At 44.5% G+C, this 26,355-nt stretch overlaps 1 protein-coding gene across 1 annotated transcript in view; it reads right to left on the reverse strand.

The window, feature by feature from the left end:
• LOC115188729 (Nance-Horan syndrome protein-like) overlaps positions 1-26,355 on the reverse strand; it is a 190,480-nt gene that overhangs the window by 163,395 nt on the left and 730 nt on the right.

The raw sequence follows: 26,355 nt of genomic DNA on the forward strand, positions 1-26,355 counted from the left end.
ATCATCTCTGTAGGGTTACTGTAACTCAGTCCAGGAGAGATTATCATCTCTGTAGGGTTACTGTAACTCAGTCCAGGAGAGGTGTATCATCTCTGTAGGGTTACTGTAACTCAGTCCAGGAGAGGTGGATCATCTCTGTAGGGTTACTGTAACTCAGTCCAGGAGAGGTGGATCATCTCTGTAGGGTTACTGTAACTCAGTCCAGGAGAGATTATCATCTCTGTAGGGTTACTGTAACTCAGTCCAGGAGAGGTTATCATCTCTGTAGGGTTACTGTAACTCAGTCCAGGAGAGATGGATCATCTCTGTAGGGTTACTGTAACTCAGTCCAGGAGAGGTGTATCATCTCTGTAGGGTTACTGTAACTCAGTCCAGGAGAGGTGTATCATCTCTGTAGGGTTACTGTAACTCAGTCCAGGAGAGGTGTATCATCTCTGTAGGGTTACTGTAACTCAGTCCAGGATAGGTGTATCATCTCTGTAGGGTTACTGTAACAGTCTCTAACCACCACTGCTGCTGTACTATATCATGCCCCAGTTAAAGGCAACAACAGAAGAGGAGAGAAAACACAGAAATGGGACGAGTAATTGTCACAGTGGGTCACACTCACATGACAGCACTGTTGTGATGTACAAGAAAGAGAGTTAAGAGAGCGAGAGATTGAGAAAGAAAAAGAGAGAGAGGGATTCAGAGAGAAAAAGAGAGGGGGAGAGAGAGACAAAGAGAGGAGAGAGAGAGTGAGAGAGAGAGAGAGAGAGAGAGAGAGAGAGAGAGAGAGAGAGAGAGGAGTCTTTCATGCATGTTTAATAGCAAGCTATATTCCTTCTGCTGCACCAGGACCAGAAGCACTTAAAGCAGAATATGAAATGTGTCTGTGTGTGTGTTGAGACACAGAGAACTGCGGTCCTGCTTTACACAGAGGCCGAGGAGAAAGGGGGATGAGGAGGGAGGGAGGAGGCCTGGGGATGGAGAGGGGTTTAACACTGATGGAGGTGTCGGATGCTATTTGGAGCACTAAAATACCATCGAAGTAGGAGGAAATTAAATATGGAAACCACACCACATGTAGTGTAAATGTGTAATGATGTTGTTTTCACTATCGAGGATACCAAGGACTGTGAGGTACAGTGCAGTGCTGTAATCGCTGTTGTTGCCATCGAGGACAGTAAAGTCAGGCAGCTTTTACCACAGTACAGAGGTGGCATGGTACCACCATTTTGTTTAAGAACATGTCTATAAGGACAGTCTCGCCCAATGTTAATCATCTGTTTAGGATGATTTTTTTACCACTCATGAATTGACTATCCTGAATTAAAAATGAATTGATCACAAACTCTGGACAAAAGCACCGCAATATTCTATAGGGCATAAACCAATATGAGTTGATCAATGTAGTCTTTCTTTCCTAGTGCCTGGACCCAACAGGTCCTTTATTAGACAGGAGTCAGGACAGGACCCAACAGGTCCTTTATTAGACAGGAGTCAGGACAGGACCCAACAGGTCCTTTATTAGACAGGAGTCAGGACCCAACAGGCCCTTTATTAGACAGGAGACAGGACAGGACCCAACAGGTCCTTTATTAGACAGGAGTCAGGACCCAACAGGTCCTTTATTAGACAGGAGTCAGGACAGGACCCAACAGGCCCTTTATTAGACAGGAGACAGGACAGGACCCAACTGGTCCTTTATTAGACAGGAGTCAAGACCCAACAGGTCCTTTATTAGACAGGAGTCAGGACAAGACCCAACAGGTCCTTTATTAGACAGGAGTCAGGACAAAACCCAACAGGTCCTTTATTAGACAGGAGTCAGGACAAAACCCATCAGGTCCTTTATTAGACAGGAGTCAGGACAGGACCCAACAGGTACTTTATTAGACAGGAGTCAGGACAAAACCCATCAGGTCCTTTATTAGACAGGAGTCAGGACAAGACCCAACAGGTCCTTTATTAGACAGGAGTCAGGACAAAACCCATCAGGTCCTTTATTAGACAGGAGTCAGGACAGGACCCAACAGGTCCTTCATTAGACAGGAGTCAGGACAAGACCCAACAGGCCCTTTATTAGACAGAAGTCAGGACAGGACCCAACAGGTCCTTTATTAGACAGGAGTCAGGACAGGACCCAACAGGTCCTTTATTAGACAGAAGTCAGGACAGGACCCAACAGGTCCAGAGCAGGAAGAGGAGAAGGAAGGAAGACCTTATCAACACTTCACAGCATAACTCTCTCCCTCCCTCTGCCTACACCTCCTAAAACAGAGGGAAGGAGAGGGGCTGTCTGTCTGGGACATACCAGGTCTTAGCCGTGCAGTCTGTAGCGGTGACATCCCTAACATATGACATCACCTACAGGCATACCATGCACCTCGTTTGAGAGATCAGATGCCAGAAAAGATGTAATTTGAGAATCCCAATGGGATACACAATATTGTTGTATTGCACCAATCCTCAGTCAGGACATGCATACAGAGGGAAGGAAAACCACAGATAAGCAATGAAGTCATGTATTTTATGCCAGAGTAATACCAGGCTTGTGGTTCCCAGAATGGAAGTCAGCCATGTAAACCACAGGGGCCTTACTTTGTAAGTGTGTTTGCATCATGGGGTGAAACAAAATGGCCGCCACCAGCTCAATATGGGTGATGCTGTAATATATCCCCCCAGATTATTCTGCTTTAACACTGCGTTTTACACCATCAAGCTAAAGACCAAGAGGATGAAGGATGCTGTTCTCAGCTCCTACCATCACATTAAGCAGCATCTCTCTCTCTCTCAGACGTTGGGGCCTGGTAGCAAACCAAGCCTTGATGTGTCTCCAATGGAAATCACAAAGCATTAAACATTCAACGGGCTGTCAGAACCCAGAAGTACATGGACTGTGAGGGGAAAAGTAGGGCGACTGGGACACTGGCTGCACTGAGGCAGACAAGCGGCTATCACACTGTCTATCTATCACATTATATTTCTCCTCCAACACACGCACACACACACACACGTCCCTACATTCAACTTGGCCAGAACTATAATTATCTGAGACTGGTGACAGTAACCTGAAGTAACCCTACTATTTCCAACCAACCTGAGTGTCCATTTCACTGTCAGATCAGTCAAGATGAAGACACAAGATGGAGAGACAGGTCCTACATTGAGATAGAGACAGACAGATATATATAGTATACTGGTAGTATATATAGTATGGGAGGTCTGGACGGAGAGACAGGTCCTACATTGAGATAGAGACAGACATATATATATAGTATTCTGGTAGTATATATAGTATGGGAGGTCTGGACGGAGAGACAGGTCCTACATCGAGATAGAGACAGACATATATATATAGTATTCTGGTAGTATATATAGTATGGGAGGTCTGGACGGAGAGACAGGTCCTACATTGAGATAGAGACAGACAGATATATATACTATACTGGTAGTATATATAGTATGGGAGGTCTGGACGGAGAGACAGGTCCTACATTGAGATAGAGACAGACAGATATATATAGTATTCTGGTAGTATATATAGTATGGGAGGTCTGGACGGAGAGACAGCTGATGAAAAGGAAGAAGATGCAGGTCCCCAGCTCAGACAGACGGCAGCTGGAAGACAACAGCACCTGCCCCAACCTGCTCTAGTGTGTGTGTGTGTGTGTGTGTGTTCCATCTTCCTCTATGTGTCTGTAATCAGAGCCCCTGCGTGCTCAGACAGAGTAGCGGATCCAGACACACACACACACACACACACACACACACACACACACACACACACACACACACACACACACACACACACACACACACACACACACACACACACACACACACACACACGACTACAGAGACCCAAACACAGGCAACAGGCAGGAGACGGCAAGAAGCTTTATCACAAAGGAGAAAGAACATCAAAACGAACCGACCGGCAAATCACCCACAGTTAGAAAGACACCTGACAGACACACCCCTATACTTCCAAGTGTTCTCTCCCAGGACTGTTGTCTGCTGCTTTATGAAGCCAACTACTATTAATACCAACCAATCCCCCTCCTTACAGAGGCATGTGTTCAGGCATGGTTCCTCAGGCCCACTGCTGAGTGTCATTCCAGTTCCATGTGTTTATCTTCAGCTGCTGATCCTAGACTAAACACACCAGGAGACTAGACTACCTAGCTACTTCCACCTTCAGCTGCTGATCCTAGACTAAACACACCAGGAGACTAGACGACCTAGCTACTTCCACCTTCAGCTGCTGATCCTAGACTAAACACACCAGGAGACTAGACTACCTAGCTACTTCCACCTTTAGCTGCTGATCCTAGACTAAACACACCAGGAGACTAGACTACCTAGCTACTTCCACCTTTAGCTGCTGATCCAAGACTAAACACACCAGGAGACTAGACTGACCCTAACTCCAACCCTAACTCCAACCCTAACTCCAACCCTAACTCCAACCCCAACCCCAACCCCAACTCCAACCCCAACCCCAACTCCAACTCCAACCCCAACTCCAACCCCAACTCCAACCCCAACTCCAACCCTAACTCCAACCCTAACTCCAACTCCAACTCCAACCCTAACTCCAACCCTAACTCCAACCCTAACTCCAACCCCAACTCCAACTCCAACCCCAACTCCAACCCTAACTCCAACCCCAACTCCAACCCTAACTCCAACTCCAACTCCAACCCTAACTCCAACCCTAACTCCAACCCCAACTCCAACCCCAACTCCAACCCTAACTCCAACCCTAACTCCAACTCCAACTCCAACTCCAACCCCAACTCCAACCCCAACTCTAACCCCAACCCTAACTCCAACCCCAACTCCAACTCCAACCCCAACTCCAACCCCAACTCCAACCCCAACTCCAACCCCAACTCTAACCCCAACCCTAACTCCAACCCCAACTCCAACCCCAACCCTAACTCCAACCCCAACTCCAACTCCAACCCCAACCCTAACTCCAACCCTAACCCCAACTCCAACCCCAACTCCAACCCCAACTCCAACCCTAACTCTAACCCAGCAGCCCTCTGGTCTGTGTGTCTGGTGTGTTCTGGCGACAGAGTGGGTGGGATTAGGAGGTTAGAAGTAACACTAACCCTAAAACCACCCACCCAGTCAGAGATGTGCACTCAGCCAACACACACACACACGTTCTCACAACTATAGTTATACACATATACACACACACATTCTTCCATCCAGACAGATGTGGCCCCAGGCTGAATAACCTGTTAGGAGGAAGTTGTTTAACTTGTCTCTCCATTATAGACCCTCTCTGATGGACTGGTTCACCTCAGGACATACTATTACTAGTGAGAAACACGTCCTCCATGACCCCAAACTCCATTCATCTACTGTGTGTGTAAACACAGCCAATATTTATCTTTATTTATTTTCCATTTTGTACTTTAACTATTTGCACATCGTTACAACACTGTATAAAGACATAATATGACTTTTGAAATGTCTTTATTCTTTTGGAACTTCTGTGAGTGTAATGTTTACTGTTCACTTTTATTGTTTATTTCACTTTTGTTTATTATCTATTTCACTTGCTTTGGCAATGTTAACATATATTTCCCATGCCAATAAAGCCCTTACATTGAAATTGAAATTGAAATTGAAATTGAAATTGAGAGAGAGAGAGAGAGAGAGAGAGAGAGAGAGAGAGAGAGAGAGAGAGAGAGAGAGAGAGAGAGAGAGAGAGAGAGAGAGAGAGAGAGAGAGAGAGAGAGAGAGAGAGAGAGAGAGAGAGAGAGAGAGAGAGAGAGAGAGAGAGAGAGAGAGAGAGAGAGAGAGAGAGAGGTGGGAAAACCCTCTGTTCCCTTTTGTGTCAACCAGCAGGTGTTGAGTGTCTTAACAAAGCCATCTCTAACCAGCACTAGGTTGGGGCTTTCCACAATGAAAAACAGGACCAGACATATTATGACAAAATAAAGGCTCAAGTCAAATCACAAAGAAAGTCACATAGTGCACACTCTCAGTGGAATGTGTTTTAGATGAACTGTCATTGGGGAGAGGGCTGTAGCTGAATGTGGTCCATGTTTGTCAAACAAGTGTTGTGTTCATATAGGAATCAGCTATATAACTATATATTAAAAACAAACATGTGTTGTGTTCATATAGGAATCAGCTATATAACTATATATTAAAAACAAACATGTGTTCATATAGGAATCAGCTATATAACTATATATTATAAACAAACGTGTTCATATAGGAATCAGCTATATAACTATATATTAAAAACAAACATGTACATTTCAATTAGAGTAGACTTTCACTACCAGGAAGGAAAAACAACTGTAAGATCTACATATATATCACGATGTCTATAACACCTCTGTGTAGATAGACAGGGTTATATCACGATGTCTATAACACCTCTGTGTAGATAGACAGGGTTATATCACGATGTCTATAACACCTCTGTGTAGATAGACAGGGTTATATCACGATGTCTATAACACCTCTGTGTAGATAGACAGGGTTATATCACGATGTCTATAACACCTCTGTGTAGATAGACAGGGTTATATCACAATGTCTATAACACCTCTGTGTAGATAGACAGGGTTATATCACGATGTCTATAACACCTCTGTGTAGATAGACAGGGTTATATCACGATGTCTATAACACCTCTGTGTAGATAGACAGGGTTATATCACGATGTCTATAACACCTCTGTGTAGATAGACAGGGTTATATCACGATGTCTATAACACCTCTGTGTAGATAGACAGGGTTATATCACGATGTCTATAACACCTCTGTGTAGATAGACAGGGTTATATCACGATGCCTATAACACCTCTGTGTAGATAGACAGGGTTATATCACGATGTCTATAACACCTCTGTGTAGATAGACAGGGTTATATCACGATGTCTATAACACCTCTGTGTAGATAGACAGGGTTATATCACGATGTCTATAACACCTCTGTGTAGATAGACAGGGTTATATCACGATGTCTATAACACCTCTGTGTAGATAGACAGGGTTATATCACGATGTCTATAACACCTCTGTGTAGATAGACAGGGTTATATCACGATGTCTATAACACCTCTGTGTAGATAGACAGGGTTATATCACGATGTCTATAACACCTCTGTGTAGATAGACAGGGTTATATCACGATGTCTATAACACCTCTGTGTAGATAGACAGGGTTATATCACGATGTCTATAACACCTCTGTGTAGATAGACAGGGTTATATCACGATGTCTATAACACCTCTGTGTAGATAGACAGGGTTATATCACGATGTCTATAACACCTCTGTGTAGATAGACAGGGTTATATCACGATGTCTATAACACCTCTGTGTAGATAGACAGGGTTATATCACGATGTCTATAACACCTCTGTGTAGATAGACAGGGTTATATCACGATGTCTATAACACCTCTGTGTAGATAGACAGGGTTATATCACGATGTCTATAACACCTCTGTGTAGATAGACAGGGTTATATCACAATGTCTATAACACCTCTGTGTAGATAGACAGGGTTATATCATGATATTCTCTATTCATTGTATCAGTGCATGTTTTTCACATGCGGCTGTAGAGAGAGAGAGAGAGAGAGAGAGAGAGAGAGAGAGAGAGAGAGAGAAAGAGAAAGAGAGAGAGAAAAAGGGAGAGAGAGAGAAAAAGGGAGAGAGATAGAAAAAGGGAGAGAGAGAGACGGAGTGAGGGAGAGAGAAAAAGGGAGAGAGATAGATAGGGAGAGAGAGGGAGAGAGGGAGCGAGAGAAAGAGAAAGAGAAAGAAAGAGAGAGAGACAGAGAGAGAGGGAGAGAGAAAAAGGGAGAGATAGATAGGGAGAGTAGAGGGAGAGAGAGAGAGAGACGGAGAGAGAGAGAGACGGAGAGAGATAGAAAAGGAGAAGGAGAGAGAGAGAGGGAGCGAGAGAGAAAGATAGATAGGGAGCGAGGGAGGGAGAGAGAAAGATAGATAGATAGGGAGGCAGAGGGAGAGCAAGAGAGTGAGAAGGAGAGAGATAGATAGGGAGAGAGAGGGAGTGAGAAGGAGAGGGATAGATAGGGAGAGAGAGGGAGAGAGAGAGCGAGAGAGAAAGAGAAAGAGGCAGAGGGAGAGAGAGAGTGAGAAGGAGAGAGATAGATAGGGAGAGAGAGGGAGTGAGAAGGAGAGGGATAGATAGGGAGAGAGGCAGAGAGAGAGGCAGAGAGAGAGAGGGAGAGAGAGAGCCCAGAGGCCAGCCAATCAGTGCTAGGCCTGCAGTGTGACGTGGGCTCAGTTGATCCAGCTAGCAGCAGAAGTCTCTGAGCCAGGCAGCCAGGCAGAGTGTGTGTGTTGAGCCATCAGGATGATGATGTGCTGTCTACAGCAACTTTACTTCCAGGCCACTGGGGCTGGAGCTGGGGATACGGCTGGGGATAGGGATACGGCTGGGGATAGGGATAGGGATACGGCTGGGGATAGGGCTGGGGATAGGGATACGGCTGGGGATAGGGCTGGGGATAGGGATACGGCTGGGGATAGGGATAGGGATACGGCTGGGGATAGGGATAGGGCTGGAGCTGGGGATAGGGCTGGGGATAGGGATACGGCTGGGGATAGGGCTGGGGATAGGGATACGGCTGGGGATAGGGCTGGGGATAGGGATACGGCTGGGGATAGGGATAGGGATACGGCTGGGGATAGGGATAGGGCTGGAGCTGGGGATACGGCTGGGGATAGGGATAGGGCTGGAGCTGGGGATAGGGCTGGGGATAGGGATAGGGCTGGAGCTGGGGATAGGGCTGGGGATAGGGATAGGGCTGGAGCTGGGGATACGGCTGGAGCTGGGGATAGGGATAGGGCTGGGGATACGGCTGGAGCTGGGGATAGGGATAGGGCTGGGGAGAGGGATACGGCTGGGGATACGGCTGGGGCTGGGGATAGGGATAGGGCTGGGGATAGGGATACGGCTGGGGATAGGGATACGGCTGGGGAGAGGGATACGGCTGGGGATAGGGATAGGGCTGGAGCTGGGGATACGGCTGGGGATAGGGATAGGGCTGGAGCTGGGGATACGGCTGGGGATAGGGATAGGGCTGGAGCTGGGGATACGGCTGGGGCTGGGGATAGGGATAGGGCTGGGGAGAGGGATACGGCTGGGGATAGGGATACGACTGGGTATAGGGATACGGCTGGGGAGAGGGATACGGCTGGGGATAGGGATACGGCTGGGGATAGGGATACGGCTGGAGCTGGGGATACGGCTGGGGATAGGGATAGGGCTGGAGCTGGGGATACGGCTGGGGCTGGGGATAGGGCTGGGGAGAGGGATACGGCTGGGGATAGGGATAAGGCTGGGGATAGGGCTGGAGCTCCTGTATGGATAACACCCAATCAGCTCAATGTAATGGTTAACAGAGCTTTTTCCTTCAGCTCATTCTATCTCTCTGGGCCTCTTTCTCTCTCTTTTCACCTCTCTCTTTCTCTTTCTGACAAGCTATTTTCCACACCACATTTGTTCATGTGATGGTTACGTACGTGTGTGTGTGTGTGTGTGTGCATGTGTGTGTGTGCGTGTGTGTGTGCATGTGTGTGTGTTGTCTATTTATGGTGTTTGTAGCTAACACATGATGTACAAAATGTTTTGCTCCAGAGAGGATGTGCTACTGGACATTTCCGAGACAGAAAATGCAGAAAAGAGGTCTGCTACCTAAAAGGTTACAGCATGCATCCCCTGTTAGCCTACTGTTACTATGCAGACTCTGGCAGGGAGGAGAGGAGTCCCCTCCAGCACTGGGCGATGACAAAGGTAAGTAGAGCTAATGCAGTCTGTCTCTCGCTCTCTCCCTCTATCTCTCCCTGTATCTCTCCCTGTCTCTCTCCCTCTATCTCTCCCTGTCTCTCTCCCTCTATCTCTCCCTGTCTCTCTCCCTCTATCTCTCCCTGTCTCTATCTCTCCCTGTCTATCTCCCTCTATCTCTCCCTGTCTCTCTCCCTCTATCTCTCCCTGTCTCTATCTCTCCCTCTCTCATTCTCTCTCTCTGCTTCACTCTCTCCCCCTCTCTCTCTCTATATATAGTACCAGTCAAAACTATTAAATTACACATATGGAATCATGTAGTATCCAAAAAAAGAGTTAAACAAATATTTTACATTCATCAAATTAGCTTAGCCACCCTTGCCTTGATGACAGCTTTGCAGACTCTTGGCATTCTCTCAACCAGCTTCATGAGGTATTTACCTGGAATGCATTTCAATGAACAGGTGTGCCTTGTTAAAAGTTAATTTGACTGGTACGGTATATATCTCCCTCTATCAATTCAATTCATAAAAGTGAACAGTAAACATTACACCCACACAAGTTCCAAAAGAATAAAGACATTTCAAAAGTCCTATTATGTCTATATACAGTGTTGTAACGATGTGCAAATAGTTAAAGTATAAAAGGGAAAATAAATAAACATAAATATGGGTTGTATTTACAATGGTGTTTGTTCTTCACTGGTTGACCTTTTCCTGTGGCAACAGATTACAAATCTTTCTGCTGTGATATAACACTGTGGTATTTCACCCAGTAGATATGGGAGTTTATCAAAATTGGGTTTGTTTTCTAATTCTTTGTGGATCTGTGCAATCTGAGGGAAATATGTGTCTCTAATATGGTCATACATTTGGCAGGAGGTTAGGAAGTGCAGCTCAGTTTCCACCTCATTTTGTGGGCAGTGTGCACATAGCCTGTCTTCTCTTGAGAGCCAGGTCTGCCTACGGCGGCCTTTCTCAATAGCAAGGCTATGCTCACTGAGTCTGTACATAGTCAAAGCTTTCTTTAAGTTTGGGTCAATCACAGTGGTCAGGTATTCTGCCACTATGTACTCTCTGTTTAGGGTCAAATAGCATTCTAGTTTGCTCTGTTTTTTTGTTAATTCTTTCCAATGTGTCAAGTAATGATATTTTTGTTTTCTCATGATTTGGTTGGATCTAATTGTGTCTCTTTCTCTGTCTCTCTCCGTCTGAACACAGTAGTCTACTAGACGTACTGCATTTCAATTAAGCCATTAGCCAGTGAAATATGAACAAAACAGATTTTGAATGGTCTACGAATGGTTATGAATGGTCTATGAGCGGTTATAAAGGGCCTTTGATAACAGATTGATAAAGCCTAATATAACAGGCTTGTACATGTGTGAACCCAGAACTGTGACATCACCTCATCACTCACCAGGTGACTGGGGAGGAGAGGAGTATAACACGTTGGGAGGTGTGGTAACAGTCCCTCTGTGTGTGTGTGTATGTGTGTGTGTGTGTCGAATCCGTTGTCGAATCAGTTGCTGTGTTTGTGTGTGTGTGTGTGTGTGTGTGTGTGTGTGTGTGTGTGTGTGTGTGTGTGTGGAATCAGTTGCTGTGTGTGTGTGTGTGTGTGTGTGTGTGGAATCAGTTGCTGTGTGTGTGTGTGTGTGTGTGTGTGTGTGTGTGTGTGTGTGTGTGTGTGTCGAATCCGTTGCTGTGTGTGTGTGTGTGTGTGTGTGTGTGTGTGTGTGTGGAATCAGTTGCTGTGTGTGTGTGTGTGTGTGTGTGTGTGGAATCAGTTGCTGTGTGTGTGTGTGTGTGTGTGTGTGGAATCAGTTGCTGTGTGTGTGTGTGTGTGTGTGTGTGTGTGTGTGTGTGTGTGTGTGTGTGTGTGTGTCGAATCCGTTGCTGTATGTGTGTGTGTGTGTGTGTCGAATCAGTTGCTGTGTGTGTGTGTGTGTGTGTGTGTCGAATCAGTTGCTGTGTGTGTGTGTGTGTCGAATCAGTTGCTGTGTGTGTGTGTGTCGAATCAGTTGCTGTGTGTGTGTGTGTGTGTGTGTGTGTGTGTGTGTGTGTGTCGAATCAGTTGCTGTGTGTGTGTCGAATCAGTTGCTGTGTGTGTGTGTGTGTGTGTCTGTGTGTGTGTGTGTGTGTGTGTGTGTCGAATCCGTTGCTGTGTGTGTGTGTGTGTGTGTGTGTGTGTGTGTGTGTGTGTGTGTGTGTCGAATCAGTTTCTGTGTGTGTGTGTGTCGAATCAGTTGCTGTGTGTGTGTGTGTGTGTGTGTGTGTGTGTGTGTGTGTGTCGAATCAGTTGCTGTGTGTGTGTGTGTGTGTCGAATCAGTTGCTGTGTGTGTGTGTGTGTGTGTGTGTGTGTGTGTGTGTGTGTGTGTGTGTGTGTGTGTGTGTGTGTGGAATCAGTTTCTGTGTGTGTGTGTGTGTCGAATCAGTTGCTGTGTGTGTGTGTGTGTGTGTGTGTGTGTGTGTGTGTGTGTGTGTGTGTGTGTGTGTGTGTGTGTGTGTGTGTGTGTGTGTGTGTGTGTGTCGAATCAGTTGCTGTGTGTGTGTGTGTGTGTGTGTGTGTGTGTGTGTGTGGGTGTGGGTGTGTGTGTGTGTATAAATGCTTCACATTATCACAGTGCTGTGAAAGCCTCCATGTGATGCTGTGACAAGAGATGCTGTGACAAGCCAGAAGAGCCATGGGGCAGGCTTTCACTACACCACCCCTCCCCACATCTGGCCACCCTAACTGGGGTTGTGGAACCGCAGGTATCCCCCCTGCCCACTTGATTAATGATGGGATTAGTGATGCGCAGGTTGACTCATAACCCGCGATTATATGTACGGGGTGGGTGGGTTTAGGGTCATGAAATATTGTGTGGTTGAATGGCGGGTGGCGGGCAGTTTGAATTAAGAGAAAACGATGCATAAAAAAAATCTGTACGTGTATAATTCTTGTGCATTTCATACCTATAGGCTATATTTAGGTTTTACTTACATTATTGTTATCTGGCGTAAGTGCCTAAGATTTAGGGCCTAATCTTTCCAGTTTAGTTTTTGTTGAGTTATTGCATTTTCTCTCCGGTCCCTAAACGTCTGCTGCATGAGAAAAGCAGTGATGAAAGAGAAAACTTGACTGATGTCAACTAGATTGAATCATTGATTCTATTGACGTATGACATACACCACTATCCATATGAGTGGTATAGCCATCCCACTGACACAGACGTCAATTCAACATCTATTCCACGTTGGTGGAAACAAAGTGGATTCAACCAGTGTGTGCCTAGTGGGATACTGCTATACACTGCCCAGCCAACCAATCAGGACCTGAAGCTACTACTACTACATTACTATACTACTATTACTACTACTAGTATTACTACTACTACTACTACTACTACTACTACTACTACTACTACTACTACTACTACTACTACTACTACTACTGCTCCTCTTACTACTACTACTACTGCTCCTCTTACTACTACTACTACTACTACTACTACTACTACTACTACTACTACTACTACTACTACTACTACTACTGCTCCTCTTACTACTACTACTACTACTACTACTACTACTACTACTACCACTACTACCACTACTACTACCACTACTACCACTACTACTACTACTACGATGTTGTAAGTTAAGTTCCAGCCTCAACATAGTAACGTGACACTCCTCTGGGTCTCCCTCCTCTCCTCAGGCCAGACAACTGAGAAGAAACTAAACACAGACGTTCTCCAGACTGACTCCATCAATTACATCTTCCAGGCCCCTTGAAATACAGTATGATTAAAGAGTTGGACAAAATGAAAACAGGTATCAGTTGAAAGTGTAAACCTCCCTCTTATCCCCTCCTCCTTCCCATAGCCATCCAGCCATCCAAAGCAGGCCTAACTAACAGTGCCTTCAGAAAGTATTCATACCCCTTGACTTATTCAACATTTTGTTGTGTTACAGCCTGTATTCAAAATGTATTAAATAAATGTTTTTCTAACCCACCTACACACAATACCCCGTAATGACGTCACAATACCCCATAACGAGAAAGTGAAAAGACGTTTTATAACATCTATTTAAAATTAAATACAGAAATATCGAATTGACATAAGTATTCACACCCCTGAGTCAATACATGTTAGAATCACCTTTGGCAGAGATTACAGCTGTGAGTCTTTCTGGGTAAGTCTCTAAGAGCTTTGCACACTTGGATTGTACAATATTTGCCCATTGTTCTTTTAAAAATCCTTTAAAATTGTTGATCATTGATAGACAGCCATGTTCAAGTCTTGCCGTCTTGCCATCAAGCTGATTTAAGTCAGAACTGTAACTAGGCCACTCAGGAACATTTCATTTTCTCTTGGTAAGCAACTCCAGTGTGTTTTAGGTTATTGTCCTGCTGAAATGTGAATTTGTCTTCCAGTGTCTGTTGGAAAGCAGACTGAACCAGGATTTTGCCTGTGTTTAGCTCTATTCTGTTTATTTTTATCCTAAAATACTCCCTAGTCCTTGCCGATGACAAGCATACCAATAACATGATGCAGCCACAACCATGCTTGAAAATATGAAGAGTGGTACTCAGTGTTGTGCTGTGTTGGATTTGCCCCATACATAACACTTTGTATATAAAGAGTGGTACTCAGTGTTGTGCTGTGTTGGATTTGCCCCATACATAACACTTTGTATATAAAGAGTGGTACTCAGTGTTGTGCTGTGTTGGATTTGCCCCATACATAACACTTTGTATATAAAGAGTGGTACTCAGTGTTGTGCTGTGTTGGATTTGCCCCATACATAACACTTTGTATATAAAGAGTGGTACTCAGTGTTGTGCTGTGTTGGATTTGCCCCATACATAACACTTTGTATATAAAGAGTGGTACTCAGTGTTGTGCTGTGTTGGATTTGCCCCATACATAACACTTTGTATATAAAGAGTGGTACTCAGTGTTGTGCTGTGTTGGATTTGCCCCATACATAACACTTTGTATATAAAGAGTGGTACTCAGTGTTGTGCTGTGTTGGATTTGCCCCATACATAACACTTTGTATATAAAGAGTGGTACTCAGTGTTGTGCTGTGTTGGATTTGCCCCATACATAACACTTTGTATATAAAGAGTGGTACTCAGTGTTGTGCTGTGTTGGATTTGTCCCATACATAACACTTTGTATTTAAAGAGTGGTACTCAGTGTTGTGCTGTGTTGGATTTGCCCCATACATAACACTTTGTATATAAAGAGTGGTACTCAGTGTTGTGCTGTGTTGGATTTGCCCCATACATAACACTTTGTATATAAAGAGTGGTACTCAGTGTTGTGCTGTGTTGGATTTGCCCCATACATAACACTTTGTATATAAAGAGTGGTACTCAGTGTTGTGCTGTGTTGGATTTGCCCCATACATAACACTTTGTATATAAAGAGTGGTACTCAGTGTTGTGCTGTGTTGGATTTGCCCCATACATAACACTTTGTATATAAAGAGTGGTACTCAGTGTTGTGCTGTGTTGGATTTGCCCCATACATAACACTTTGTATATAAAGAGTGGTACTCAGTGTTGTGCTGTGTTGGATTTGCCCCATACATAACACTTTGTATATAAAGAGTGGTACTCAGTGTTGTGCTGTGTTGGATTTGCCCCATACATAACACTTTGTATATGAAGAGTGGTACTCAGTGTTGTGCTGTGTTGGATTTGCCCCATACATAACACTTTGTATATAAAGAGTGGTACTCAGTGTTGTGCTGTGTTGGATTTGCCCCATACATAACACTTTGTATATAAAGAGTGGTACTCAGTGTTGTGCTGTGTTGGATTTGCCCCATACATAACACTTTGTATATAAAGAGTGGTACTCAGTGTTGTGCTGTGTTGGATTTGCCCCATACATAACACTTTGTATATAAAGAGTGGTACTCAGTGTTGTGCTGTGTTGGATTTGCCCCATACATAACACTTTGTATATGAAGAGTGGTACTCAGTGTTGTGCTGTGTTGGATTTGCCCCATACATAACACTTTGTATATAAAGAGTGGTACTCAGTGTTGTGCTGTGTTGGATTTGCCCCATACATAACACTTTGTATATAAAGAGTGGTACTCAGTGTTGTGCTGTGTTGGATTTGCCCCATACATAACACTTTGTATATGAAGAGTGGTACTCAGTGTTGTGCTGTGTTGGATTTGCCCCATACATAACACTTTGTATATAAAGTCTATTTCTTTGCCACCTTTATTTGCAGTTTTACTTTAGTGCCTTTATTGAAAACCCGGATGCCTGTTTTAGAATATGTTTATTCTGTACAGGTTTCCTTCTTTTCACTCTGTCATTTAGGTTAATATTGTAGAGTAACTACAATGTTGTTGATCCATCCTCAGTTTTCTCCTATCACAGCCATTAAACTCTGTAACTGTGTTAAAGTCGCCATTGGCCTCATGGTGAAATCCCTTGAGCGGTAATTGAATAGAATCTATGTGAGCAGTTGTACAGTAGAGTTCTGAGGAAGGGAAGGCAGTCAGGGCATAAGATCCTGGGTGTTAACATAAAAGCGTTGTAATTCACCCTATTCCCACAACAATACTGATGACATATTAACACTCAGCGCTGTATTCCACCCTATTCACACAACAACATTGATGACAAATTAACACACAGCGTTGTAATTCACCCTATTCCCACAACAACACTGATGACATATTAACACAGCGTTGTAATTCACCCTATTCCCACAACAACACTGATGACATATTAACACTCAGTGCTGTATTCCACCCTATTCACACAACAACACTGATGACATATTAACAGTCAGTGTTGTAATTCACCCTATTCACACAACAACACTGATGACATTAACACAGCGTTGTAATTCACCCTATTCATAGAACAACACTGATGACATATTAACAGTCGGCTTTATTATCAGACTCTAGGTGTTCTCTAGCCTTATACAGACAGACAGATAGGACAGATAAGAGAGAAAAGAGGGGGGAGACAGACAGAGAGAAAGAGAGAATGAAAGAAAAAAGAGAAACAGAGAAAAGACAACTATCTACCTATTTAGCCAAGTGTAGAGTGTAGAGAGAAAGGGAGGGAACAAGGGAGAGAGATAGAGAGGAGAGATGCTGCAGTGCATGTCTATACTGTACTGTGCTGTGTGTCTGGTGAGGAGGGAGTGGTGTCATCTCTCTCTCTTGCTCCCTCTCTCCGCTGCTGCTTCCTGTGACCCACTTCCTCATCTCACCAACACCTAGGTAGCTGGCTGGCTTGTCAAGGCTACAACATGCTATTTAGGAGTTGAACAACGTGGCCACTCTGTAACAGACCTCTCATCTTAAAGGCACAATCTGCAATTTAAACAGCCTGACCCTGCTCCACATGATAGTTTTTTAAACCTGTTTTGAAGCCATACAGATTTGGGGTTTTGATCGGTTAAGGCAGTTGTAGTAAGTTCGTAATAAGGGATATATGAGTTCTATTCTTCAAGAAGCAATTTGTTAGTACATATGTGGCCCTTTTCAGGAAGCTAGGTGTATGACGATCGTCACAACTTCACAGGAGAGACATTTAAAAAAATCAAAATGCATATTCTTTTTTCAGAAATGCCTTCTTCAACATGTGAACTTTAATGTGCCTTAATAATAAACAGGTATACCATCTGAAAATATGAATACAATTGTTCAATTACAAGCCTAGTCGGTTAAGCCACAGAAAAAGACAGGAACCGTCACGCTACCCATGATTGGTTGAGACAATTGATGGGCTGGACATGCCAAGAGATTAGTTCTGATTGGTCTGCCATGTCGCAGGCTTCTGTCTATAACATGAGCTGCTCAGATAATCCTTGCTACTGGGTTTTAAAAACAAGATATAGCCATGGAGAACTGCAAGTGTTGCTACTGCTCTCAATGACATTGCTGCCCTTAATTTAGCAAGCGCAATTGACAAATATCAGTGGGAAAAAGTTGTGATGGACTACTTTCTGGAGGACGATCATCCCATGTTGACTGTCTCTGACTCTGAAAATGAATTAGACGATGAGGAAATCCCTGACTTAGGTAAAATCATTTTTTTCTGTATTTTATCCCCTTTTCTCACCGATGTCATGATATCCAATAACGATCTTGTCTCATCACTGCAACTCCCCAACGGGCTCAGGAGAGGCGAAGGTCAAATCATGCGTCCTCCGAAACATGACCCGCCAAACCGTGCTTCTTAACACCCGCCCGCTTAACCCGGAACCCGCCCGCTTAACCCGGAGGAAACACCGTCCAACTGACGAACGAAGTCAGCCTGCAGGCGCCCGGCCCGTCACAAGGAGTTACTAGAGTGCAATAAGCCAAGTAAAGCCCCGCCAGTCAAACCCTCCCTTAACCTGGACAACACTGGGCCAATTGTCCTATGGAACTCCCGGTCATGGCCGGTTGTGGCACAGCCTGGGATCAAACCCGGGTCTATAGTGATGCCTCAAGCAGTGCGATGTAGTGCTTTAAACCGCTGTGCCACTTGGGAGGCCCCGGTAAAACTTTGTTTCTTCCTCATTGAACTAGACATTGTAGAGTCTTCCAATGACAGTGATGGGGAAGAAATGGAGATCAACAGTGTTGTTGTTACAGAAGAAATTGACAGAGTTTTGAAATCAGTGGAATGCCCTGTGGAAACCGAGTTTGATTGCTAATGTAGAAGGAGTCAAAAAGAGAACACAGAAGGCTGTTTTATAAAACACCTGTCTCTAGATTACATCTTCAAACTAAGGGCAACCATGGCCGTGAAGCGTTCATACATGTATACGGGTAAGAGTCTAGCTATATTTTCAGATATTATACGTTTCTAAAGACATTTTCATTGCAAGTTAAAGCGTACTGTTAACTAGCTAGCTAATGTTAGCTGGCTGGCTCACTAGCTAGCTATGTGTATGATATGTGTAGTAATATTATTCAAATCTCAGAAAGCCGTTTCCATTGCTACACTGAACAAAAATATGAACGCAACATACAACAATTTCAAAGATTTTACTGAGTTACAGTTCATATAAGGAAATCAGTCAATTCGATCCAGTCGATCCTGAGCATCCCAAACAAGCTCAATGGGTGACATGGGTGACATGGGTGTATGGGTGACATGGGTGATATGGGTGTATGGGTGACATGGGTGGTATGGGTGTATGTGTGTATGGGTGACATGGGTGACATGGGTGACATGGGTGACATGGGTGTATGGGTGACATGGGTGATATGGGTGACATGGGTGATATGGGTGACATGGGTGTATGCAGGTCATGGAGGTTTCCTTGTTTTCACTCTATCATTTAGGTTAGTATTGTGGAATAACTGCACATTTTCTTGATCCATCCTCAGTTTTCTCCTGTCACAGCCATTGAACTCTGCAACTATTTTAAAGTCACCATTGGCATCCTGATGAAATCCCTGAGCGGTTTCCTTCCTCTCTGGCAACTGAGTTAGGACGGACACCTGTATGTATGTAGTGACTGGGTGTATCGATACACCATGCAAACTGTTAATAATATTTAACCATGCTCAAGTGGATATTCAACGTCTGATTTGTTTTTTACCCATCTACCAATAGGTGCCCTTCTTTACAAGGCATTGGAAAACCTCCCTGGTCTTTCACTGCTCGACTGAGGGACCTTACAGATAATTGTGTGGGGTACAGTGATGAGGCAGTCATTCTAAAATCATGTTAAACACTGTTATTGCAAACAGAGTGAGTCCATGCAAGTTATTATGAGACCCGTTAAGCCCAAAAAGAATTTGGCTTGCAAACTTATTTTGGCTTGCCATAACAAAGGGGTTGAATACTTATTGACTCAAGACATTTCATTTTAATTAATTTGTACAAATAAAAAAGAAACATTATTCCACTTGGACATTATGGGTATTGTGTGTAAGCCAGTGACAACAAAACATCTACATTTAACCCACTTGTAAATTCAGGTGTAACACAACAACATGTGGAAAAAGTCAAGGGATGTGAATACTTTCTGAAGGCACTGTAAAGTATAAACAACACATGTTTTCTGAACAAGGAAGTGTAAAAAACTGAGCCAAAACTTTTCAAGGGCCATTTCTCAAAAGTGGGGTTACAAGTTTATCAACTTTCAACGTAGCATTACTTTCCCATTGTTCCTCCAAACTGCAGTGAAGCTCAGAGCCTGTACTTTAATCCAATATCAAAAACACCATTTCAAATTTTGGAACATAAGACTGAAAAGAGATGAGGGGTCACATATTGTTGAAATGACCACTGAACAGCAGGAACTCTTACAGACTGTGTCTTTGAGAAAGCCAATCAGATTCTCTACAGTGTATATCATTTACAGCAGCTGAGCTGAGATCCCAAGTGCTTGTTGATTCTCATGGATTAGATTATCGCTGTGAAAAACTTAGTCATGTGTCATTCTGATTCACACAGGGTAGCCAATAACATGACGGCCAGAGTAGAGAGGAGAAGTCATGGCTCTCCATGCTACAGCATATTGACTCCTGTTGACCAGATCAAATCAGATCCTAATGAAGGTAATCACCACCTCTCCTCAACTGTAGTTCAAATGTTGTACAAAAATATAACACGAGAACAGTAATGTAGTTCAATGTAGCTTATTCATCAACACTCAAACATAGTACTGTAAAGGTATACCTTGGTGATTATGAAATGTATGACACTAACCCATCCTCTGGACTATGTATCAATCACTAGGGTACATATTGGATAGAGAAAACACATACTTTAGTGAATGAAAAAGTCCACACCTCCACCTCAGGGGCTGACTGACCCTTTTAATGCAATGTTGTCAAGAGCACAACGGATCCCTGAACAATCTGTCCTTTCTGTCAACAGCACAACGGATCCCTGAACAATCTGTCCTTTCTGTCAACAGCACAGCTGATCCCTGAACAATCTGTCCTTTCTGTCAACAGCACAGCTGATCCCTGAACAATCTGTCCTTTCTGTCAACAGCACAACGGATCCCTGAACAATCTGTCCTTTCTGTCAACAGCACAACTGATCCCTGAAAAATCGTTCCTTTCTGTCAACAGCACAACGGATCCCTGAACAATCTGTCCTTTCTGTCAACAGCACAACGGATCACTGAACAATCTGTCCTTTCTGTCAACAGCACAACTGATCCCTGAACAATCTGATCTTTCTGTCAACAGCACAGCTGATCCCTGAACAATCTGATCTTTCTGTCAACAGCACAGCTGATCCCTGAACAATCTGTCCTTTCTGTCAACAGCACAACGGATCCCTGAACAATCTGTCCTTTCTGTCAACAGCACAACGGATCCCTGAACAATCTGTCCTTTCTGTCAACAGCACAACGGATCCCTGAACAATCTGTCCTTTCTGTCAACAGCACAACGGATCCCTGAACAATCTGTCCTTTCTGTCAACAGCACAGCTGATCCCTGAACAATCTGTCCTTTCTGTCAACAGCACAGCTGATTCCTGAACAAGCTCTACTTCCTGTTCTTTAAGATGTATTCCTCAGGCCTCAGGGTGTCTTATTCACCTGGCAGACCTCTCAAACAGCACCAGGAGTTTTTTTTGTATGTGTGTGTGTACCTAGCCCCCCCCCCCCCCCCCCCCCCAGGGTCAGTTGTCTTTAGTTTAGACAGGAGGAAATCATTAAGAAGCCTTTCATTTCAGAGAACTAAGACCTGAGGAACACCAGCCACAGCATGTCTGGTAGTGGATGGAACTAAGACCTGAGGAACATCAGACACAGCATGCCTGGTAGTGGATGGAACTAAGAACTGAGGAACACCAGCCACAGCATGTCTGGTAGTGGATGGAACTAAGACCTGAGGAACATCAGACACAGCATGTCTGGTAGTGGATGGAACTAAGACCTGAGGAACATCAGACACAGCATGCCTGGTAGTGGATGGAACTAAGAACTGAGGAACATCAGACACAGCATGCCTGGTAGTGGATGGAACTAAGACCTGAGGAACACCAGCCACAGCATGTCTGGTAGTGGATGGAACTAAGACCTGAGGAACATCAGACACAGCATGTCTGGTAGAGGATGGAACTAAGACCTGAGGAACACCAGACACAGCATGTCTGGTAGTGGATGGAACTAAGAACTGAGGAACATCAGACACAGCATGCCTGGTAGTGGATGGAACTAAGACCTGAGGAACATCAGCAACAGCATGTCTGGTAGTGGATGGAACTAAGACCTCAGGAACATCAGCAACAGCATGTCTGGTAGTGGATGGAACTAAGACCTCAGGAACATCAGCAACAGCATGCCTGGTAGTGGATGGAACTAAGACCCGAGGAACATCAGACACAGCATGTCTGGTAGTGGATGGAACTAAGACCTCAGGAACATCAGCAACAGCATGTCTGGTAGTGGATGGAACTAAGACCTCAGGAACATCAGCAACAGCATGCCTGGTAGTGGATGGAACACATGAATGAATGGCACACTGTAAACTACTGAAACAACTCTCTTCTGAGTTCTCCTTGAGTAGAGTTCATAGTGAAACTATTCCCTTCTCAGGGCTAAGAGGCCAGGGGGTCAGGGAGCCAGGGGGGGTCAGGTCAGGCTTTGATGCCTTCACATGGCCCGCCCCTCCCCTGTGGAGAAGCAGAGAGACGGTCTGCTCTGTCTGGGCTGCTTGTGGAGGGGGGTAGAGGTTTTGGGGGTTCCCTGGCCATGTGTCTAACTAACCCCAGGCTCATCACTCTCACCAACATCACCATTCAGCCTCAGCCTCCACTCCAGCCTCTTTCAAACTAAACTAAGATGACAAGCCAGGTTACCCACCACCTCTGTTGAGATGACATTATAGAAGGCCAGGCCATCACCAATGATAAGGGTAATCATTTTATGAAACTTCAACTGGCTATGACTAACTAAGTGTCAGTGTTAGCAAAGAGGGACACTTCAGGCCAGAGTAGCTGCATTTGAAAGTTCCCTGTCAGTGTTATTAATGAGGGCCCCTTCAGGCCAGAGTCGCTGCATTTGAAAGTTCCCTGTCAGTGTTATTAATGAGGGCCCCTTCAGGCCAGAGTAGCTGCATTTGAAAGTTCCCTGTCAGTGTTATTAATGAGGGCCCCTTCAGGCCAGAGTAGCTGCATTTGAAAGTTCCCTGTCAGTGTTATTAATGAGGGCCCCTTCAGGCCAGAGTAGCTGCATTTGAAAGTTCCCTGTCAGTGTTATTAATGAGGGCCCCTTCAGGCCAGAGTAGCTGCATTTGAAAGTTCCCTGTCAGTGTTATTAATGAGGGCCCCTTCAGGCCAGAGTAGCTGCATTTGAAAGTTCCCTGTCAGTGTTATTAATGAGGGCCCCTTCAGGCCAGAGTAGCTGCATTTGAAAGTTCCCTGTCAGTGTTATTAATGAGGGCCCCTTCAGGCCAGAGTAGCTTCATTTGAAAGTTCCCTGTCAGTGTTATTAATGAGGGCCCCTTCAGGCCAGAGTAGCTGCATTTGAAAGTTCCCTGTCAGTGTTATTAATGAGGGCCCCTTCAGGCCAGAGTCGCTGCATTTGAAAGTTCCCTGTCAGTGTTATTAATGAGGGCCCCTTCAGGCCAGAGTAGCTGCATTTGAAAGTTCCCTGTCAGTGTTATTAATGAGGGCCCCTTCAGGCCAGAGTAGCTGCATTTGAAAGTTCCCTGTCAGTGTTATTAATGAGGGCCCCTTCAGGCCAGAGTAGCTGCATTTGAAAGTTCCCTGTCAGTGTTATTAATGAGGGCCCCTTCAGGCCAGAGTAGCTGCATTTGAAAGTTCCCTGTCAGTGTTATTAATGAGGGCCCCTTCAGGCCAGAGTAGCTGCATTTGAAAGTTCCCTGTCAGTGTTATTAATGAGGGCCCCTTCAGGCCAGAGTAGCTGCATTTGAAAGTTCCCTGTCAGTGTTATTAATGAGGGCCCCTTCAGGCCAGAGTAGCTGCATTTGAAAGTTCCCTGTCAGTGTTATTAATGAGGGCCCCTTCAGGCCAGAGTAGCTTCATTTGAAAGTTCCCTGTCAGTGTTATTAATGAGGGCCCCTTCAGGCCAGAGTAGCTGCATTTGAAAGTTCCCTGTCAGTGTTATTAATGAGGGCCACTTCAGGCCAGAGTAGCTGCATTTGAAAGTTCCCTGTCAGTGTTATTAATGAGGGCCCCTTCAGGCCAGAGTAGCTGCATTTGAAAGTTCCCTGTCAGTGTTATTAATGAGGGCCCCTTCAGGCCAGAGTAGCTTCATTTGAAAGTTCCCTGTCAGTGTTATTAATGAGGGCCCCTTCAGGCCAGAGTAGCTGCATTTGAAAGTTCCCTGTCAGTGTTATTAATGAGGGCCCCTTCAGGCCAGAGTAGCTGCATTTGAAAGTTCCCTGTCAGTGTTATTAATGAGGGCCCCTTCAGGCCAGAGTAGCTGCATTTGAAAGTTCCCTGTCAGTGTTATTAATGAGGGCCCCTTCAGGCCAGAGTCGCTACATTTCAAAGTAATTTATTTTCTACACATTCAAGTTATTTTTAGCAAAAAGTTTGAGCACCTGCTAATAACCAACAAATGATTCAATTCAAAACGTGCCAGATCAGATCAGTGAGCTGGAAATAGAAATAAATAGTCTCTAGTCTAGATTCCCAGCCCCATTCATTTGCATTGGTCAGTAAAGTCACACCTACCTACAGTACATGTACAAATGACCTCAACTAACCTGTATCCCCGCACACTGACTCAGTACCGGTAACCCCTGTATATAGACTCATTATTGTTATTTTATTGTTATTTATTTTAGTTTTTTACTTTAGTATTTGGTCAATATTTTCTTAACTTTTCTTGAACTGCACTGTTGGTTAAGGGCTTGTAAGTAAGCATTTCACGGTAAGGTCTACACCTGCTGTATTCAGGCGCATGTGACAAATAAAGTTTGATTTGATTTGATGCATGCTTAACAGCCATAAACATAGAATGAGGCTTACTGGAACAGGAATCCCCATTCAAGCCAATTGCCTGAGGCTTTTTCCTGTTCTAGCTATTATATTTCTTTGAACACAGCATCCCAGAGAGCCAGGGATTAGTTTAACATCAACACTGGAGAGGAACGATCCTCATCCTCCTCGTCCCTCAAATCCAGCCATTGACAGTCCTCCCTTTCGCCCTTTCACTGGCTTAGTTTAGCCATGCTGCTGCCCAGTCTCGGCTAGCAGCATGCCTACCTACAGCCAAACCCAGACCACATCATCATCACTGCATCCATCCACACCATAGTTGGCCTCTATCCCCCCTCTCTCTCTCTTACTCTCTGTCTCTCTCACACTCTCTCTCTTTCTCAATACTCCATGATGATTCACAGCAACAGCAGTAGCACTACAATATCTAGGCTACAACATCACCACCACATCTCAGCTAGGTGACTGTTAGAAATAGTGGAATATGTGAATGTCTCTTTTCCTTACGTAACTAAACCATGGCTTGCATTACACTGACTGCTGTGGCTGGAGGAAGAGAGAGGGAGAGAGGGAGGGAGGGAGGGAGAAGAGAGAGAAAAGGGAAGAGAGGGAAGAGAGAGGGGAAAAGCCAGGGTGGATGACTGAAATGAATTTTAAAGATGGAGTCTTGTTTTTTTTCCACCCTTCATTTCGCCTGAGGCTTTAGAATGCTGTTCAGTTCACTGGAAAAAGAAGGCTAGGCTACGGGAATGAATCCACATGATGTTGCTGATGCAGGAACCATTTTCAGACAGCCTATGAATGCATAAGGTCAGTGCAAGGTACCTACCATTCCCTATCTACTACACCATATGATGTAAAAAGGACATCAAACAACAGATAGAACATCAATAGATCCAAAACAACATCTAGCCTATTCATATCTATGGGCTTGCAGTCCCTCCAATTGAGGCCACTGGGTTTCTTCCCAAATGCATCCATCCATTGAACAATTGTCTGTGTTTAATCCTAATTTTATCTGACATAATTACCAGTCATATACTATCTATCCATGACTTCATATTCGGACTGTGTCCATTTCCATATAAAGTCATTATTAATGCTAGGACGAGCTGTGCTGCCAAGGGTGGGTTTGCTCTAGCGGCGGGTGATGAGTGTCAACAATATTACACTGCATTCTGAGAACGATATTCAACATTCCATATTTACTCCTTAACTTCCATGATAGAATGTTGCGTTTTACGCATTCCAGTCACAGTTATATTAGATGCAGGCTAGGCTACTATCAAGAGAGGATGATGTGGAGAATACTGACACTGGTACCACTGCCCATTCCAATGCAGACTACACGCCCCTCTGTGGCATGACTTCTCCAAAGCTCAGAAATTCTATATCAAATGACTTTTAAAAAACTGCCAAGGGAAAAATACGCACGGATGTGAAACTCCAAACAGCGCATAATGTGTTTGTGTGGGCGTATATTCATATTTTTGATTCGTTATAACAAATTCACAATATCAGGGCCAGGTCAGTGCAATGCAGGTGTGCGCATGCATCCGTGTGACACATTTCAATGTGGAGGAGATTCTAGTGTGGGCTCGGGCGTCGCGAACATCGAGGCGTGTGCGTCCTTACGACTTGAACGCACTGCGATGCCTCGGAATG

This window comes from Salmo trutta, unplaced genomic scaffold, assembly GCF_901001165.1.
Source record: "Salmo trutta unplaced genomic scaffold, fSalTru1.1, whole genome shotgun sequence".
Classification (NCBI taxonomy): Eukaryota; Metazoa; Chordata; class Actinopteri; order Salmoniformes; family Salmonidae; genus Salmo; species Salmo trutta.